Here is a 19706-nt window from a genome sequence, read left to right as displayed (position 1 = left end):
ATCTTGGTACTCTTGGAGCCAAACAACATATTGAGGGGGAGAGGCTAGAGACTTCATTGGACCGTAGTCTACTAAGGCCCGTTTAAGATCTTGATACCTGCGATATACCTGTTCATGGCGGGGGGCTTGTCCGGCAGTTCAAACTACTGGAAAAATGCCTGTCCTGACAAGGTCATGAGCATCGGTCCCGCCTTCCTTGAAGGCTTTTGCAGCTATATGTTGCATCTAACTGCTCAGACAGGGCAGCTGCCCTCGAGGAGGGTCTTGAGGGAGAGCCGGAGATAAAGAAGGAAAATAGTCTGGAGGACAAAGGAGAGCCAAGGGTAGTTTTGGGGGAGGGGGAAATAAAAGGGTGTTTTTTGTGGTCCCTAACTTACTGACAGCCTGCTCCTGTGCACTTTGGCCTTGCACCACAGCACAGATCATGGACAGCTCAAAAGAGTCTTCTGCTGTCTAATTTTCTTATTTTATTGCCTCTTGAACTATTGCCTCCATAAGGGAGGGCTGCTTGTCAAGAAGAGCATTTGACTGTTCTTTTTGTTCCATCGGGGCTGGTGCAGAGGGGGGAGAAGTAGAAGTATAAGCTAATGGAGGAGGGCTTTTAGAAGGAGCATGGTTAATCTCCTCTGATTGCTTTTGAAGTTCCGCCGGCGGAACGCAGCATCTAATGGCGTCTAGGCAAAAGTGCCATGTCTGAAGAACTGGGATGGCAGCGCATGGTTCTGCATGTAAAATCCATCCAATTCTGTCCCAGTCTTCTACCTTAAAAGTGCCTTAAAAGTACCAAGGGCACTGTTCTTTAATCATGTAAATTAACTCTGTGACCTCTTGGGAGGAAACAGGGTGCTGTGCCTTTCGAAGAAAAAAGTGTAACTCATCGCGATGGTGTATCTGTGCTGCTGATAAATTATTACCCATACTCACTGAGGGATCCTGGCAGATGAAGGACGCACCTCGAAGCCATTTCCAGGCAGGTGGGAGTGAGTCAGGAGGGTCCTTGTTCCAGGACTAGATGTAGCAATGAATGAGAAGCACCCAGGAGACAAAGTCAAGTTGTTTGGTGTAGAAAAGAGTGAAGCAGCTTGTCTGCTGTCCCTGGCTGTTTCAAGGGGGTCCCTGTTCTGGGCGCCAGATGAAACAATGATGAATTCACACAAGAAGACACAGAGGCCAGGGTTTCAGGTTGAGCCCAGCGAGCAAGAGCCGCTTTTACCAAGCTAGCTCCCCTCAGTCTTTATTTCATTCTCTTAAAGCCATACACAACAAGGCTCGGGTTTCTCTCAGCCACTGATAAAAAACTCTTTCCCAGGCAAAAACACATTCCTAGCAATTGAGCACTACCCTTATCTATCCCATAACTCATCCCTGTGTTTCCCCTTGTCCTGGGCCTTACGCTCTCAGCTCAGACTGACAACATGAGCTCAGAGTTTGCTCTGTGCAGAAACAGGGGTGCCTTCGGTTGCCATGTCTTGCCTAAAACTCTGAAGCCCAGTGCTTCTGCATGCTACACTGCTACAATAACAAAGCATTTATTTTGCTATGCAAACTGTTTTGTCAAATACTCTTGCTGAAAAGTGGTATATAAATTTTATGGGTCAATCAAAATAAAACTTTTCATCTAAGACTCTGTGCAGAAAGAAAGCCATAGAGAAGCTTAAAGTGGAAAATCTTCAGTGCAAGCAAAAGCCTGACCACATCAAAGAACCCACACAAGGGACAAAGCATGTAAATGCTTAGAGCTGTGCTTCCCAAACTTTTTGTAGACTCACTGGGCATGTTGGCTGTCACTCCCGATTCCATCACTTTTTAGAGAGTGATGTAATGGGAGGGGAGAAATGCAGCCTCAGTAGTACTTCCCTTTTTCTCCCTGGAATTAATTGAGATGAAGGTATTATAATTATAGAATTATAATTCATATTATAATTACATCTCACCCCTCAAGCAGAATAGCAAGGATGGTTCCTGAGCACCGACTGCAAATCTGCCCAACCCCCCCACTTGCCCTTTCTGCTAAGGAATGTGGAAATGGATTAGATGTATTTATGGCATCTCATGAGAAGCCTGTAATGGGGGACTGGACAGATTTAAGGAGGAAAAGTCCATCATTGGTTAGAAGCCAAGAGGGGTAAGTACAACCTCCAACATGCCAGATGCAAGGGAGTGGCAAGAAGATATGGGCGTCCTGAACACTCCCCAAGGCAGCCAGTGGGCCACTGTGAGATACAGGAAGCTGGAGCAGATGACCCCTTGGCCTGATCCAGGAGCGCATCTCTTGAGACACATCTCAAGACAGTCTGCCACTTCCTTAACAAGCCCCTCATAGCTCATAAGAACGTAAGAACAGCTCCACTGGATCAGGCCATAGGCCCATCTAGTCCAGTTTCCTGTGTCTCACAGCGGCCCACCAAATGCCCCAGGGAGCACACCAGAGAACAAGAGACCTCGTCCTGGTGCCCTCCCTTGCATCTGGCTCCAGGGCTTGGCTTGAAGGGACACAATGCCACAATCTTGCTGAAGAACAACATGTCTGCATGTGGGAACCCATAACCAAGTGAGAATTGCCCTGCTGGGTCAGAGCTGTGCTCCATTCAATCTGCTTTGCACAGTGACTGCCCAATGCCTCAAAGGAAAGAATGGCAGAAGATGGGTGGAGCTCCCTCTCCCACTGTTGCCCCCCAACAACCGCCACTCAGAGGTATCCTGCCCGTGGAGCTGAAGGTTCCCTTTTGACCCAAGACGGGACCCGCTCCACTTTCCCTACAAGTGCTAAATATTCTTAGACCCTTTAAGAGACAGACTTTGTCAAAAGTTGATTGATTCTGCTTTTGGAAGTCCAATGACGCCTCCCACACCCTGCCTTGTTTTCATAGCAGTGATCGAACACCTTGCAACAAGATGGCCCTTAGAGAGTTGAAATGTTCAGCTGTTTCATGGGCTGAAGAGTCCACTCTGGGACTTCCTCTTCAGCTTTCACATTACCAGGTCCTGCCCTTCAGGAAAGAAGAAGGTTTCTTTGACAGCAGTCAAAAGTAAGAAATCTATTCTAGAATCCAGGCCCCAGACAACCCCCCACCCCAACAGGCTAGTAAGCACAGTGGAATTGCTGCCCAGTCCAAAGTTACCCAGTCTCGAGTAACACCACATAGGCTGATTTGAAGTCATTTCACTTCAATACAAAGAATAAAGATTTTATTCTTTATGCAGCTTTCCCCTCCTCTGTTCTGCAGCTCTCAGGTGGAGCCCACAGCAAGGCCATTATATACTTTGAACATAGAAACCACCATCTCCTTCTTCCTCTTGCTTTGTCCAAGGTGGGAAAAAGGAGCTCCTCCACCTGCCTGCCTTGCTAGTCTCCTCTTTGGAGGTGCAAAGTCTTTCCTTTCACTCACCCAAATCTCCACCAAGCTAACACCAGCAGAAGGACCAGGATCCAGCCACACCCTGATGGAGAAGAGGGCAGAGCTAAGCCAGTGCCTTTTATCAGCTCAAAGCCTCTCTCCTCTTAACAGAGTAGCAGAAGCCAGCTGTTTGTCATTTGGGTTTTGCCAGGCCTCCTGGGAATTGTAGTTCATCTGAAGAAGACACCTGGCCTGAGTAGAGAAGCCCAACAGCCCCAAGTCAAGGAACCCAACAGCTCTCATAAGTTGAGAGTCTTATGGACCCTGTCTATTGGAGGGCCAAGCAAGGGGTGGAGGTGGTGATAGTGTTTGTGGGGCCAGTGGTGTAGCTAAGTCAATTGATATCCAGGGCCCACTGCCCCCTATAGGTTTGTGAATGGAGGGACAGGAGCAGCAGCACCCTTCTCCTCCAGCCTCCTCGCCAAGGCTGAGGGAGTGAGTTGGGGGGACCAGCTCACCCTGCTTTGGCCTGAGCTCACATACAGTGGCATCGCTAAGGGGTACAGGGTGTGTGGGTCGCACCGGGTGATGCACAAGGGGGATGACGCTCTCTACCAGCCATGGTTCCTAATTCTCTCAACTTATGAGAGCTGTTGAGTTCCTGGACTTGGGGCTGTTGGGCTTCTCCATGCAGGCCAGGTGTTTTCCTGAGGTGAACTACAATTCCCAGGAGGCCTTGCAAATGCCCAATGACCAACAGCTGGCTTATGCTACTCTATTAAGAGGAGGAAGGCTTTGAGCTGATCAAAGGCACTGGCTTAGCTCTGCCCTCTGTTCCAGCAGGGTGTGGCTGGATCCTGGTCCTAGTTTGGTGGGGTTTGGGTGAGTGAAAGGGAAGACTTTGAACCTCTAAAGAGGAGACTAGTAAGTCAGGTAGACAGAGAAGCTGCTTTTGCCCCACCTTGGCCAAAACAAGTGATAAAAGGAGATGGTTGTTTCTGAGTTCAAAGTTCATATGACCTTGATGTAGGGTCTGTTAGAGATAATTGGGCTAAACACAGAGATAGCAGAAGCGCAAACCGGCAGCTGCAGTGTGTGGTGCTCAGAGCACAGGGAAGAACGCCCAAAAAAGGAGGCAAGACCCAGGGAAGTACCAGCACCAGAGTCTATTTACAGGCAGTATTTACAGGTAGAAGGCAGTTCTAGAAATCAGCAAGCAGAGGCAGTCCAGCAAAAAGTCCAAGTTCCATCCAGCAGAGATTCATGCAGCAACTCACTCCTACAACTCACCCAGTGGAGTATGCTTGTTGGCCATTTATACTCCTGTCAGCCAATGGGAAAGGCCATGACCTCATCCCTGAGGAATGTCATTGCATCATCCTGGGTGGGGATTGCATCAGCTTTTCCCATCTCTCCTTGTTCTGTGCAATGACTCAGCACTTTGTTCTGATTGGTCCTTGCCCCATTGTCTGACAGGTATGCTTACATTTGCTTGTACACAGCAGCAGTCTGGTAGGCCTGCCTTATCCAGCCACCAAATTGCCTTGCTGTATGGGGCACATACTGTAACAGGGTCCATCTGGGAGCCCCAGAACTGGAGGGGGAAATATCTGCACTGTCTTTCTTCATTACGCTGAGTGAATGGAATTCAAAGCAGTCTATGGAGGGTTATTTGAGCGTGTGGAGTGGCAGCAATTGCACTGTGCTTTCTAGCCAGTTGGGGGGATTAATGTTTCTGGAGTAAATTTATTCTCTTTGATTGCAGTCAAAGAAACCTGCTTCAGTCCTGAAGGGCAGAACCCAGTAAGTCAGAAACAGATGGGAAGCTCCCAAGAGTGGATTCTCCAGCCCCCAAAACTAACAGTTAATTTTATTTGTTTGCTGTCTTACTGGAGGGTGGTATGAAAACAAGGAAGGGTGTGGTGGACATCACTTGGCCTACCAAAATGAAAGCAAAAACTTTTTTTTAGTAAGAACTTGTTTTTGTAAGAAGATTTAGCACTTGTAAGGAAAGAGAATGGGTAGATGGGACTCGTCAGCCTAGGAAGGCAGATCATCTAAGAGAAGGAAACTCTGACCTCAAACCTCCACTGCCTTGTGGCTACATCCAGTTCTGGAAAAGGCTTCAGGAGTCAACCTCGAGGCAAAATCAGGAGCCGGAGTCCCTTAGGCAGTTCATGGCTGAACACAGTCACGTTCTGGCAACTCCTGTGACGCCGCTGGAACCAACCATATTGGCTTCTGCCTTTCCATTGGACCATTCCAGCGACGTGGAGAGGGGGGATTTGCTGCATGGGTAACAGCCTATCCTCCATACCTGCTTTACCCAGGCTTCGCGCACTGGAGAGGACACTCCAACTTCGCCATACGGCGTCGGCACAACACGGGAAGCAGCAGTTTACCGGTTATAAGTCTTTGCTCGATTGGCGTAGAGCATGACGCCAGGGGCTGCTTCCGACAGTGGGAGAGATCATTGCATCTCATTGGGCAGCTACCGCCCGCCTTAAGCTGGGCAGTCCCCAGCCAGTAAGGTGTTGCCTCGCCACGGTCCGTTAACCTCATGGGGTGCGTGGGGTTTAGGGTGAAAACCGACAAGCGGATCGACAACTCTGCACCATGCAACAGAAAACAGAAAACTACTGCCCTAAAGCTGGGCACCTGGAACGTTAGGACAATGACACCTGGCTTCTCTGATGACCTGCAAGAAATAGACGACGCACGCAAAACAGCTGTCATCGACATGGAGCTGAGCAGACTGCAGATGGACATCGTCGCCCTTCAAGAGACTAGGCTGCCAGATTCCGGATCTGTCAAGGAGAGAAATTTCTCATTTTTCTGGCAGGGAAAACCACCAAACGAAACCAGGGAACATGGCGTTGGCTTTGCGGTCAGAAATACCCTGCTGAAATCCATCATCCCACCTACTGTGGGAAGTGAAAGAATTTTGTCCCTGCAGCTCCAGTCATCAGCAGGACCTATCACTCTCATCAGTGCTTATGCACCGACTCTGTCATCTCCAGCAGAAGCCAAAGACAAATTCTATGATGACCTGGCCACCACTGTCAAGAAAATCCCTGTAAAAGAGCCATTGTTCATCCTCGGCAATTTCAATGCTAGAGTTGGTGCTGATAACAGTTCATGGCCCACTTGCTTAGGTCAGTTTGGCACTGGGAGGATGAACGAAAATGGCCAACGCCTGCTAGAGTTTTGCTGTCATCACGGTCTCTGTGTCAGCAACACGTTCTTCAACACAAAGCCCCAACATAGAGTCTCTTGGAGACATCCAAGATCAAAGCACTGGCACCAGCTCGACCTGATCCTCACCAGACGCTCCAGCCTTCCCAGCATCAAGATCACACGCAGTTATCATGGTGCTGCCTGCGACACTGACCACTCCCTGGTGTGCAGCAGAGTGAAACTGCAAACAAAGCGACTGTATCACATGAAAAAGGAAGGAAGACCTCGCATTGATACCAGCAAGACCCGGGATCAGAGAAAAGTGGAGGAATTTGCACAAGCGCTTGAGGAATCTCTTCCAGGCCCGGCCGACGCAAACGCATCCAACAGATGGGAACATTTCAAGAATACCGTTTACAACACCACCTTGTCCATATTCGGCAAGAAGACCAACAAGGCGGCAGACTGGTTTGAAGCCCACTCTGAGGAGTTGACACCAGTCATTGAGGAAAAGAGCTCAAGCAGCATACAAGGCCTGTCCCAGTGAGCGCAACCTGCAGGTCCTCCGAACTGCTCGCAGCAAAGTCCAACAGACTGCCAGGAGATGTGCTAACGACTACTGGCTCCAGCTCTGTTCCGAGATACAGATAGCAGCTGACACGGGCAAAATCAAGTGATGTATGATGGTATCAAGCAGGCCCTAGGTCCAACACAGAAGAAAATTGCCCCTCTGAAGTCTGCCACAGGCGTGGTCATCCAGGATCGGGCGCAGCAGATGGAACGCTGGGTGCAGCACTACTCTGAGCTATATTCCAGAGAAAATGTAGTCACCGAAGAAGCACTGAACAACATTGAGTACCTGCCTGTGCTGGAAGAGCTTGACAGTGAACCAACCCTAGAAGAACTTCACGTGGCCCTGGACTCCCTTGCCTTTGGCAAGGCACCTGGAAAAGACAGCATCCCTGCTGAAGTCCTAAAATGCTGCAAAGAGATCATCGTCACTGAGCTGCATGAAATCCTCTGTCTCTGCTGGAGAGAAGGTGGAGTACCTCAAGACATGAGGGATGCAAACGTCATCACACTGTACAAGAACAAAGGTGACAGGGGTGACTGCAACAACTACCGTGGCATATCTCTCCTTAGCGTTGTAGGAAAGCTGTTTGCCCGAGTTGTACTAAAGAGGCTCCAGGTACTTGCAGAGAGCGTCTATCCAGAATCGCAGTGTGGATTCCGAGCCAACAGGTCCACCACTGATATGGTATTCTCCCTTAGACAACTGCAGGAGAAATGCAGGGAACAACGACAGCCACTCTTTATAGCCTTCATAGATCTCACAAAGGCTTTCGACCTGGTCAGCAGAGACGGCCTCTTCAAGATTCTCCCCAAGATTGGATGTCCACCCAGGCTCCTCTGCATCATCAGATCTTTCCACAAGGACATGAAGGGCACTGTTGTCTTCGATGGCTCCACATCAGACCCTTTTGACATCCGAAGCGGAGTGAAGCAGGGCTGTGTTCTTGCACCAACCTTGTTTGGGATTTTCTTCGCTGTCCTGCTGAAGTAGGCCTTTGGAACTGCAACAGAAGGCATCTATCTCCGGACCAGATCAGACGGAAAGCTCTTCAACCTCTCCAGACTGAGAGCAAAATCCAAAGTCCAGCTGAAATGTCTGCGTGACTTCCTCTTTGCCGACGATGCAGCTGTCACTACCCACTCTGCCAAAGATCTCCAGCAGCTCATGGATCGTTTTAGCAAGGCCTGCCAAGATTTTGGACTGACAATCAGCCTGAAGAAAGCACAGGTCATGGTTCAGGATGTGGACTCACCTCCCTGCATTACAATCTCTGAGCATGAACTGGAGGTTGTCCATGACTTTGTGTACCTTGGCTCAACGATCTCCGACACTCATTCTCTCGATACCGAGCTAAACAAGCGCATCGGTAAAGCAGCTACCACGTTTTCCAGACTCACAAAGAGAGTCTGGTCCAACAAGAAGCTGACGGAACATACCAAGATCCAGGTCTACAGAGCTTGCGTCCTGAGTACACTTCTGTACTGCAGCGAGTCATGGACTCTTCGCCCACAACAGGAGAGGAAACTGAGCGCGTTCCACATGCGCTGCCTCCGACGCATCCTCGGCATCACCTGGCAGGACAAAGTTCCAAACAACACAGTCCTGGAACGTGCTGGAATCCATAGCATGTATTCACTGCTGAAACAGAGACGCCTGCGTTGGCTTGGTCATGTCGTGAGAATGGATGATGGCCGGATCCCAAAGGATCTCCTCTATGGAGAACTCGTGCAAGGAAAGCGCCCTACAGGTAGACCACAGCTGCGATACAAGGACATCTGCAAGAGGGATCTGAAGGCCTTAGGGATGGACCTCAACAAGTGGGAAACCCTGGCCTCTGAGCGGCCCGCTTGGAGGCAGGCTGTGCAGCATGGCCTTTCCCAGTTTGAAGAGACACTTGGCCAACAGTCTGAGGCTAAGAGGCAAAGAAGGAAGGCCCATAGCCAGGGAGACAGACCAGGGACAGACTGCACTTGCTCCCGGTGTGGAAGGGATTGTCACTCCCGGATTGGCCTTTTCAGCCACACTAGACGCTGTGCCAGAACCACCTTTCAGAGCGCGATACCATAGTCTTTCGAGACTGAAGGTTGCCAATACAAGGAAAGAGAAGGAGCCCATCAGGGATTAAAATGGCACCTCCAGCTTCACAGGGAGTAACCTCTGAATGCCAGTGCTGGAGGGCAATAGGGCCAGAGGGAGCTGCACCCATCTTCTGCTTTTAATGCCTTGGAGGCCTCGGGTGGCCACTGTGCAAAGCAGGGTGGATGGAGACAGGGTAGAGCACAGCTCTGACCCAGCAGGGCTCTTCTCATGAGTTTGAGTTCCCACATGCGGACCTGTTGATCTTCAGCAGGACTGTGGCATTGTGTCCCTTCAAGCTACACCTTGGAACTATGAGGGGCTTGTAAGGAAGTGGCAGTCTGCTTCTCAAACCTGAAGGCTGCACATACTCTTCATGGCTTGTTTCCAGTGATGGATTCTTCCTCCTTAAATCTTTCCAATCCCCTTTTAAAGGCTCCTAGGCCAGGTGCCATAACAACAACCTGTGGTAAGGAGTTCCACAGATTAATTACAGGCTGGGGCACCTGGAAGGCTGCTGAAACCTTCCCTTGGCTTTGTCCTCAGTATGGCTGCAGGTGATGCCTCTGGCCACTACCTGGTGCTTGTTCCCTCTGGTTTTGCTTCTGCTGTTTCCCAGGAAAGAGTTCAGAATGGCAGTCTTGACCACCCTTTGCTATTTTCTAGAGCAGTGTTTCTCAGACTGTCAGTTGGGACCACTAGGTGTGTTGCCAAAAAGGCTGTTTTGTTTAGGGGAATTAGTATATTAGCCTTTTGGAAACTTTTAGGATCGCAGGCTGGATAACAAGACAGCGTAGAGCAAAAAAATCCCTTGTTTAGCTTAAAGAGAAGACTTAAAGTTAAAAAGGTAACTTTCAATCAAAGGATTATATTTTTATTGCAAAAACACACAAAGGTAAAATAATACACATGGAGAATGAATAAGTATAGATTTCTAGTACTTGTGTCTAGCGTACCTAGCTTATGGTGGCTGCATGTGCTATGTATTTGGGTGCATCCGAAAAGGAATCAGAAACGGATAGGTTGTAGGGAAGTATTTTAGGGGTTCCTTAATCTGCTAAACCCAGTTTGCTAACTAAAGATGGGGGAAGAAGGGAGGAATAGATAGGGAAGAAGGGAGGGAGTTTTAGACGCAAGATATATTTACCTGTCCCGGGGAGCAGTAGGGAGGGGAAAGAGTCCTAGGAAGGACCACTCCTGTGGGAGGGCAGCCAGAGAGAGAGCATGTGCTCGGAGCCTTCTCTTAAGGGGTTGTCTGACCTGGAAGCTGACCTAAACTGACCGGAAGTATCCCAGAGCTGTGCACATGCTCAGTGTACACACAGGTACACATGGAGTATGTAAAAAAAAGGTGGAAGGGTCCAGAAATCAGCTATCAGCAAAGCCTGACTCTGGGGGAGGGAGGCAATTTGCATAAGGTGCTTAAGAATGATAAAAGAACAACAGACTTCTTCCTCCGGAGGTGCATGCTTGTTTTGCATAATCAGGAGACACAGTGATTAGGTTATACATTGACCTGCAAGGAAGTGGGGGTTGTGTAATTCATGTGCTTGTAGCTTGACCAGGGCCTTTGGAAACATGTGCTGGGGGGAGGAGTGGCCTGGTTGCTTGGTCTGTATGATCCAAAATAACATAACCAGATATAAAAATCACAACTTGGAAGCGAAAAGGGGATTTTCACATAACAGGATTCCCCGCCTTGGGGCCGGGATCACATGAGTGGTCCAGTGGTGGGATTCAAATAAATTAACAACAGGTTCTATGTCCTAATGAGCCATGAGCAACTCAGCTTCAATTGTCTGCCGCAAAGGAAGTTGAAAGACTATGGCTGCACTCCTATACTGTACAGTACACACTTTCCTGGGAGTAAGTCCCATTGAACATAATGGGACTTACTTCTGAGTAGACAGTCATAGGTTTGCACTGTAACTTTAACCAAGTTACTGTAACTTTAACCCAATGTTTAAATCCAAATTACAAGGCTGCAATTCTGTCCTCTATAGTCATACTTACAGGACTCTGGCCACTAGTTTCCAAGGAGGATAAACATGCGGCTGAAATGCACACTTCAAATGGACATTTTTTCTTGAATTCTCAAGGCAGTTGTATAATGAAATCAGGAAGGCACCAAGAAGAGGAGGTGGGAACTGCCAGGGCTCCAGGTTACCAACCTCTGGAGACACCACAGCAGCATAGCACCTTCACATCTGCACAAAACAACTTGCTGCACTGGGCTTTGAGTTGGGCCACCTTCCTTCTCAGTGGGAACTTGGTGATTTTTACCAGAGCAGTCAATCCTCTCAAGGATCTGGTTCACTTTTAGTGGTGAACATCTGGTCAGCAAAAGTGCACTGAGCACATAGTCTGACACCTCACCATCAACCAAAAGCAACAACAGCATAGTAACATCTTTACATCTCACCTTCTTTTTTGTTCTATTACAGTATTCCTCAGCATCTGCCTCTCACCCGCTGTACCATTTTGCATGGCCCATCTCTGGGAAGTACAACTGGAAGTAACTGGAATGACTTTATCACCAGTTATTTCCATACTAAGAGGCCAGACATGATGCAACAAACCACGGTAAGAGGCTCAGGCTACAATCCTATCCACTTTTTCCTGGTAGTAAGTCCCATTGACTATAATGGAACTTAATTCTGAGTAGAAATGCATAGGATTGGGCTCCCAGGGTAGATGGGAGGGCTTTTTTGAGTGCAAGAAAAGCAGAAGTGAGCCTCCTACCACTGTTTGTTGCATTGTACTACTGGTCTCACTGCCAGGCAGTGGAGGTTTGGGGGGGGGGGGTCCTGCCATGAGTACCACTGGGCACCACCTCAAGTACCACTGGTGGTATGAGTACTACTGGTTGAGAAATGCTGCTCTATTGCTTTTACCACCCAGCCCCAAAATGAATTCCAGTGAACTCTAAAGTTTCCCCTCCAACTTCCAACTCTGCAATCCAATGCACGTCTACTCAGAAGCCCAACAAGTTCAAGGGGAGTTGTTGACTTCCAGGGTTTGAGAGAGAATGGCAGCCTTGAAGGACAGTTTCACTAATGAGCAAAAAAGTACTATGAGGGGACTGTTCTTCTAGGTTGCTTTCCGACAGCCAACAGCAGATACCCATCACTTTAGTCTACTCTAGTGGTGAGTCTCCCACAAGTTTGAGGGCTGCTACTTACCAGGGGGTGCAAAGCAGGGGCCTGCAGTGGGTGGGGAGGCAGGTGAGGCAGAACCTCCCCACCACAGTCCTTCGAAAGTGTTGCAGCTGTGTAGGTGCCCAAGCACCCACAACCCAGCCTAAAAATGAAAATTAACAGCACATGTAACAAGCCTTGCAGGTTTTGAGGTTCACCCTGATCACAAGTTCTTCCCAGTGCTTCTCCAGTTCTTCTTCATTAGGTGATAAGACCTAAACCCAATTTGCAAACTTGTTCAAAAAATCTTCAATTTCTAGTCAGCCTGCCATTTCACTTGCCGGGGTGGGGGGGGGGGAGAGAGAATAACCTAAAGGAACTTTTCTGCTAGAGAAGGAGCAATGCTAACTGTACCATCCTCAGCACACTTACCTGGGAATAGCAGCCCAAGCCTATGCAAGCCTACACATTATCACATTATATAGTCAATTGGGCTTGCTTCCCAGGTGTGAGTAGGATTGCAGCCTAAGGGCTATCCAACTTTCCAGAGCCAATGCAGCCACATTGCAGTCCCGAGGTAAGGGAACAAACATTCCCTTGTCACAAGGAGACCTCCAGGACTTGGTGCTGGAAAGTTACAGTTAAGAGGACTTAGGACCCAATCCTATCCAATTTTCCAGTGCCAGTGCAGCTGTACCAATAGCGCATGCACTGCATCCTGTGGTGGGGGGCAGGGAACATTTGTTCCCTTACCTCAGGGCTGCATTGTGACTGCACAGGTGCTAGAAGAAAGCCTCACTGAGCACAATAGGACTTACTTCTGAGTAGACATGCATAGGATTGTGCCCTAAGGCTGCAATCCTACTTCCACTTTCCTGGCAATAAGCCCCATTGGCTATAATGAGATTTACTTCTGAGTAGATATGCATAGGATTCTGGTCAAAGGCTGCAATCCTATCCACACTTTCCTGGGAGTAAGACCAACTGAACTCTTTGGGCGGGAGCTGCTCCGGCACCTTCCTCTTTGTCCCGCCTGCACCCCTGACCCACCGGGAGAGCTGAGCCCAAGGAGCCTCCAGGTGGAGGAGCAGTCTACTCGCCAGTCGGCCAGCTCAGCCAGGGAGGGGAGGCGCGGGGCGAGCGGCTGGGCTGCTTCTCTCGCCCTTGTCAGCAGGCTGCATCTGCGGGCACGACGGCCGTTCGCGCCCTTTCGCAGGAGCTGTGAAAGCGAGCTCGCAAGGGCTGGTGAGCGGCAGCCGTGTTGCGGGAGACTCCAGTTGGCCGCGTCTGGCTCACCCCTTCAGCCCCAGCAGCCTCGGCACCCGCTGGGAGCGACCCCCTTTCCCCCGGGACAGGTTGGCCCTGCACGGCTGCTCCCCCCATGAGGGTTAGCCTTGACATTTCAAGGCGCGAGCTCCCTGGCCAGCAAACGGTTCTTAGAACCAACAGCTGGATTAGGTAGGGGTTCTATAGAATAGGTGAGAACCTGCTGAATCCCACCACTGGAGTGGTCTCATGGCCCCACACCAAATCAAACTAAGTAAAACACATTGAGACAAAATTATAGCAAAAAGAAAGAAGAAAGCAACACAACATCAATAATGAAAATATCTTGTGAACATCAATAATAAAAATCTCTTGTGCTGAGAATTCATGTATGCTTATAAACACAGCTCATTAGTATGGTGCATTGTGTCTGGGGTGGTGCAGAGCTGCTTGTCACCAGCATCAGGGTGGCGAAGTTGTGGTCTTCCTCAAAGGGGTGGCGTCTGGCACAGCTGGAACTCAAGAAGGTTGTCGATCCCGTTGCATACCTTGGACCTATTCATCTGGAGCGATCGCCATGGCGTGCAGTCACCTTGTGGCCTTGTTGCTTGCTGAGAGAGAGTCCACAGGCCAGTGAAAAGTCAGATTGTTCTGACAGCCATGCTGCTTCCAAGAGAAGTACAGTCCAATCAGAGCACGGGTCCCGCTTGTCTTGCCGTCCACGCCAGAGTTTCCAAGGATGCGAGGTTGCTCAACTTGTGCCCACAGATGGATGCTTGAGGTGTCTTTTGCACTGGTATTTCTTTCCCCGCCTAGCTACTAGCACCAAATAATGCTGAGCATTCATGATTTCTGAGGGTACCAAGAGCTAAACACATTAAAAAAAACTTTAAGATAAACCATAACTCTGTCTTGCTTGGAGGTCTGTTGATTTTAGCTATAGAGTTCATGGAGAAATGTTTCTTGATGCAAAACCTTCTCCTTCTGTTCACTGCATCTCAGGTTGCCTTCCTTGGAACAGAATACATGAGGTAGACTTGTTATTACATTTACATGAATACAGGTTACATGCATAAGGTGTATAGAGATTGTGAAGAGAGAGAGAGAGAAGAGGAAAAAAAACAAAAATGGATTTTGGAATTTATTATCACCCAATTTCTGCTGCAGTACCAGATTAGCATTGGATAGCCAATTTCTATGAACTGGACTTGACTGAGAGTCAGGAGGGCTGATAAACATTCTGAGTCTCGCACTGTCCATCAGTTAAAGTGTCTGTTGTGGGTGACATACAACAGGCAAAGTGGGGTGTTATTTGTAAATAAACGAAATAAATTGTCACGAAAAGCCTTTTACTATAGAAGGAAAGACTTCATTAGTATTTTAAAAAAACAGATATAGGTTCATTGCTCAGCTCCTGTAAAGGAATTTGAGATTTAAGTAAATTTTGTCCTTTGGAGGACATGTCCTCCTGCCTTTTCCTTTGTCCTTACTTGCTGTTGAAACAAAAAAGGGTTAAAACCAAAAGATAGCCTTTGCTAAGTTAGGCAGTAGTGGTCTTCTTTGCCTGCTAGGAGCAATGCTTCTTGCATTTAGTTGCTGGAACACACACAAAAAAATTAAAACAAAAGATTGCTACTAGTTTGCACTCTGTGCATGCTTTGAGGCACCAAGATTAGGAGGGTTCCTCCTGCTTTTCTTTTCATTAGGAACAATGCATTGGTTTCTTGCATTGCTCTCATAAGACCTAGAAAGTTTCAAGGAAACAAAGTTGCATTCAGACTTATGTTTCTGGCTACAGTGCCAGGGAGTTCCAAAGGCCACTATGATCTATTTAACTTTTAGTAACAAAGAAACAAAAAATGTTAATAGGTTTTACACACACATGGTTTCATTCCTTGTTCCAACACAATAACGTCTTCTTTGGGGTGGAAATCTTCCACTCCCTACTGTTCCTTTTTCCCTAATTCTAGGCTTGAAAGTTATATCTGCTTTAGCTTCTTGGCTGATGGAAGAGATGACTGAAGACTGCTCTCTTCCTGCTTTAGCAGCCATGTGTCCATGTGGACTTCTGCCTACTAGAGGCTTTCTATTATACTTCTGCCTGTTCAAAACATCAGAAAAATCTTGTCCTAAAAGAAAAGATGTAGGCATGTCTGAATGTACAGCCACAACACGTGTACCTTTCCATCCTTTAAATTCTAGGTTCACCTTTGCTTTAGATACAGAAATCTCTGGACTTTCATAAGGTTTTACCCTAAATGTTTCTCCAGGTAAAATCTGACATTCTTTCACTAAATTTCTATGGACTGAGGTCAGTCTGGCCCCAGAATCTATGTGTCCACGTATCTTCTTCCCATTAACAGTCAAAAAAATTGATTTTTGCTATGAGTCTTTGAGGGATTTTGAGAAGTGATATACATCATGGGGAAAACTGGTTCTGAGGCAGATGGCTCTACCTGTTGAACTGCTGCTACAGGCTCATTGCTATAGCTCATTGCTACAGGCTCAGGAGCTTTGGGACTGTATTCTGTTGCTAATTCCATTAACTCTTGCAGAGTAGCTCTGTCCCAAAAATCTGTAGGGACTCCTCTCTCTGCTAGTATTTTCCTTATGACATCTTTAGTTGTTTCTAGGTCCTTTTCTTCAGGGGAGTTGTCTATTTCTATGCCCTGATTCTGACTGTAAAATGGATTGAAATCCTGGTTCCCAATTCTCTCCCAATTTTGACTATCGTTTTCATATGGGGAGTGAGGGTCATAATTAGCAAAGGTTACTGCCTGGATTGGTTCCTCTTGGATAAAGGGATTAACTGAGCACTGTGTCTCTCCTTCCCACTGAGAATAGTTTACTATTCTCTTCATGTTCATTTGTGTAATGTTGTAACTACCTGTTCAGATAGCTTCTTTCTCTGCTATCTGGGCATCTTTCTTCTCTAGCTGTAGCTGTAGCTTCTTGTGGCACTCAGCAATCTGTGCATCTTTTTTCTCTAACTGGATCTCTTGATCTCTTTTAAATTCTGCTATCTGGGCATCTTATTTCTATGCTTTTCTGGAAGGTCAAAAGACCATTCCACAAAGCATGAGCAAAAACAGCATCCTTCTTATTTCCTTTTGGTTTATATTCCTTTTTATATTCCTCACAGAGATCAACCATCTTCCCACAAATATCATCGCTTTCGAAGCAGCCAAATGCCCAGGGACTCTGTCCTTTTTTTCCTAACCATTTCTCCAGACAATTAACTCCTGAACTTGTGTACAAGTTCTGGGTTTCTTTAGCTTCTGCTCCATTCATTTTCATGGTTTTGTTTTTGTTTTTTCCTCTCATATACTGTGCTTGCTAATTGCTTCAGTTATAAGCACACTGGGAAGGAATTTTTATTGAGGCTTGCTGACTCATAAGGAGCAAACAGCTGACTCCTTTTAGCAGGATTAGGAGCAAAAAGAGGCATACTGGAGGTTCTGATTCTTGCAGACTTAACCAGAACCATGGGTGTAAAATTTTCCCTGGTCTGCATGCAGGTACTGCACCCAACTCCAAAAATCACAAATCTGTGAGTCTAGCATTTCTCAAATCTATGTTCCAACTTCCTATGCTTTTTTTCCTTTAACATTCAGCAAGGTTTTTCCTAGCATCTCCAACTTTCAAAAAGGATCTTTGCAGAACTACTGTCTGATCCTGTGTTAGCTCTGTCCCACCATCACCAACACATGCCTGCCCACATTCTCCACCAATTAAAAATGTTACCAAAAAGGGCTGTTCTGTTTAGGGGAATTAGTACAGTAGCCCTTTGGAAACTTTTAGGATCGCAGGCTGGATAACAAAACAGCGTAAAGCAAAGAGATCCCTTGTCTAGCTTAAAGAGAAGACTGGGAGAAAGGTAACTTTCAATCAAAGATTATATTTTTATTACAATTCACACAAAGGTAAACATAATACACATGGAAAATGGTAAGTATGTCTACTTGAATCCTAGTATTTGGATACATTGTACCTAGCTCTATGATGGCTGCATGTATTTGGGTGCATCCAAAAAGGAATTCAGAAACAGATAGGTTGTAGGGAAGTATTTTAGGGGTTCCTTAATCTGCTAAACCCAGTTTGCTAACTAAAGATGGGGGAAGAAGGGAGGAATAGGTAAGATGAAAGGGAAAGAGTTTTAGACGCAAAGTATATTTACCTGTCCTGGGAGCAGTTGGATGGGAAAGAGTCCTAGGAAGGACCACTCCCATGGGAGGGCAGCCAGAGAGAGAGCATGTGCTCAGAGCCTTCTCTTAAGGGGTTGTGTTTGACCTAGAATGACCCGGATGTGTCTAGATGCACATGCTCAGTATACACATAGGTACACATGGAGTATGTAAAACAAAGGGTAGAAGGGTCCAGAAATCAGCTATCAGCAAAGACTGACTCTGGGGGAGGCAGGAGTAGCTTGCTTCCTGTTGCTACTGGATTTTGGAGATGTAGCTTAATTTAGTTAACAATAGGTGATACTTTGCTGCCAAGGTCCTCTTCCCTTAAGGTGTTTGCATATTCAGCAATTGACTTAAACAATAAAGACATTTCCAGTGTCTCCAGAGAAAATGAGTCTTTCCAGACTGAAGGTGGCCAACAACATGAGAAATGAGTGAGCTTATGATTTGACTCCTTTTTGTTAAAGCTGCAACCCTTTAGCTGGTAAAGAGTTGTATGGATCCATGGATGAGCAGGCACACAAAACAGCATACACCAGCAGAGTTCTTTGAATGCAGTGGTTATATTTCAGAGCAAGGGTTATCACAAGTAGAATAATCAGTAAACGTTCCTAGTCAGCACGATGAGCAGTCAGTCCATAAACAACAAATCCAAATCAGCTTTCCAAGATACACAGTCAAAGTTCATTCCATGGTCAGTAACAACATGTATATACTCACATCCAGCCTCCCACATTACTGGCAGCAGTTCAGTAGTCTCCTACTGCTGCACTGGAAGCTCAATAGACCAAACATTAAGTAGTTGGAGTGGCCAATAAGTGTAGGCTGAGCCACACCCAGGGTGAGGCAGTCACAGGTGTTTGCTGATCCTGCTGACTCCAGCAATCTGCACCTGTTCCTGAACCACCTTGTTGGCTGTGTTTCTGTCTTACCCAGAACATAGACCTGACACTTTTGTGGCCTGTAAGAGAAGTTTTAGGCCTGCATTTTAGTCCAAAATACATAACCAGATATAAAAACACAACTTGGAAGGGAAAGGGGGATTTTCACATAACAGGTGGGTCGTGGGAAAATTTCAGGTGGGTCCCACTTCATTTCAATATTTTATTAATATGTTGGACTTGATGGTATGCATGGGATGCATCTGCATTTGAGTAAATGTTACAGACCTGTACTTTACAAAAAAAAATTTTTTTAATCATTTTATTTTAAAGACCCCCAAAAATAACTAATACAAACCAAAAATAGGAATAAAATTAAGAGTATTGAAAGTAAACTGCCAGCGCAGCCAGGCTGGCCACTGTGCTAATGGTGGCCACGTTGCAGGAGGGGTGGTCCTGCTGGGAGCCCCTGCAGTTCCTCTTTGCAACCTGTGGCTTTCCAGCCCCCCCTCCAGCAAAAAGGAGGCTCTTCATTTGCTTAGATTTATATATGGTTTCTCTAAAACTCAAAGCGGTGTCCAGCAAAGAGCCTATTGGTGTTAGACAACTCCAAATCCCCAAGTGACCTCCCCCAGCAGCTTCATGGAGATGCTAAACAACATGGGGAACAGTGATTGATGTCCAGTGCAGGACATCAATCAAAGTGGTCAAGGATGTCTCCCCCCGGCTTGAAACCAGATTAACAGGGTTCCAGGTAAACCGCTTCATCTAGAATTCCCTGGAGCAGAGATACCACCATCTGATTTCCTTATGGTATGTTTGCAACACCACAAGGCAGCATAGTGGGCTGATCCCAGGGCAGGGCTGATGCCTGGAAAATGGGGTGCTGATTCCAAAACATGCATGTCAGCCATTTTCCATCATCCCAATCTCAGGGCAAGTGCACCTGACACCCAGAAGCCCTTGCTCTGGACCCCTAGGGAAGGTGGGATGCTCAGAGCCACTGAAAGCAGGGGGCAGCCACAATCCTGCCCTGTTTAGGGCCTCACTGGAGGCACTGACCCGGCCGG

Source organism: Tiliqua scincoides, chromosome 2 (genome assembly GCF_035046505.1).
Source record: "Tiliqua scincoides isolate rTilSci1 chromosome 2, rTilSci1.hap2, whole genome shotgun sequence".
Taxonomy (NCBI): Eukaryota; Metazoa; Chordata; class Lepidosauria; order Squamata; family Scincidae; genus Tiliqua; species Tiliqua scincoides.
Note: the sequence above shows the minus strand (reverse complement) of the source record.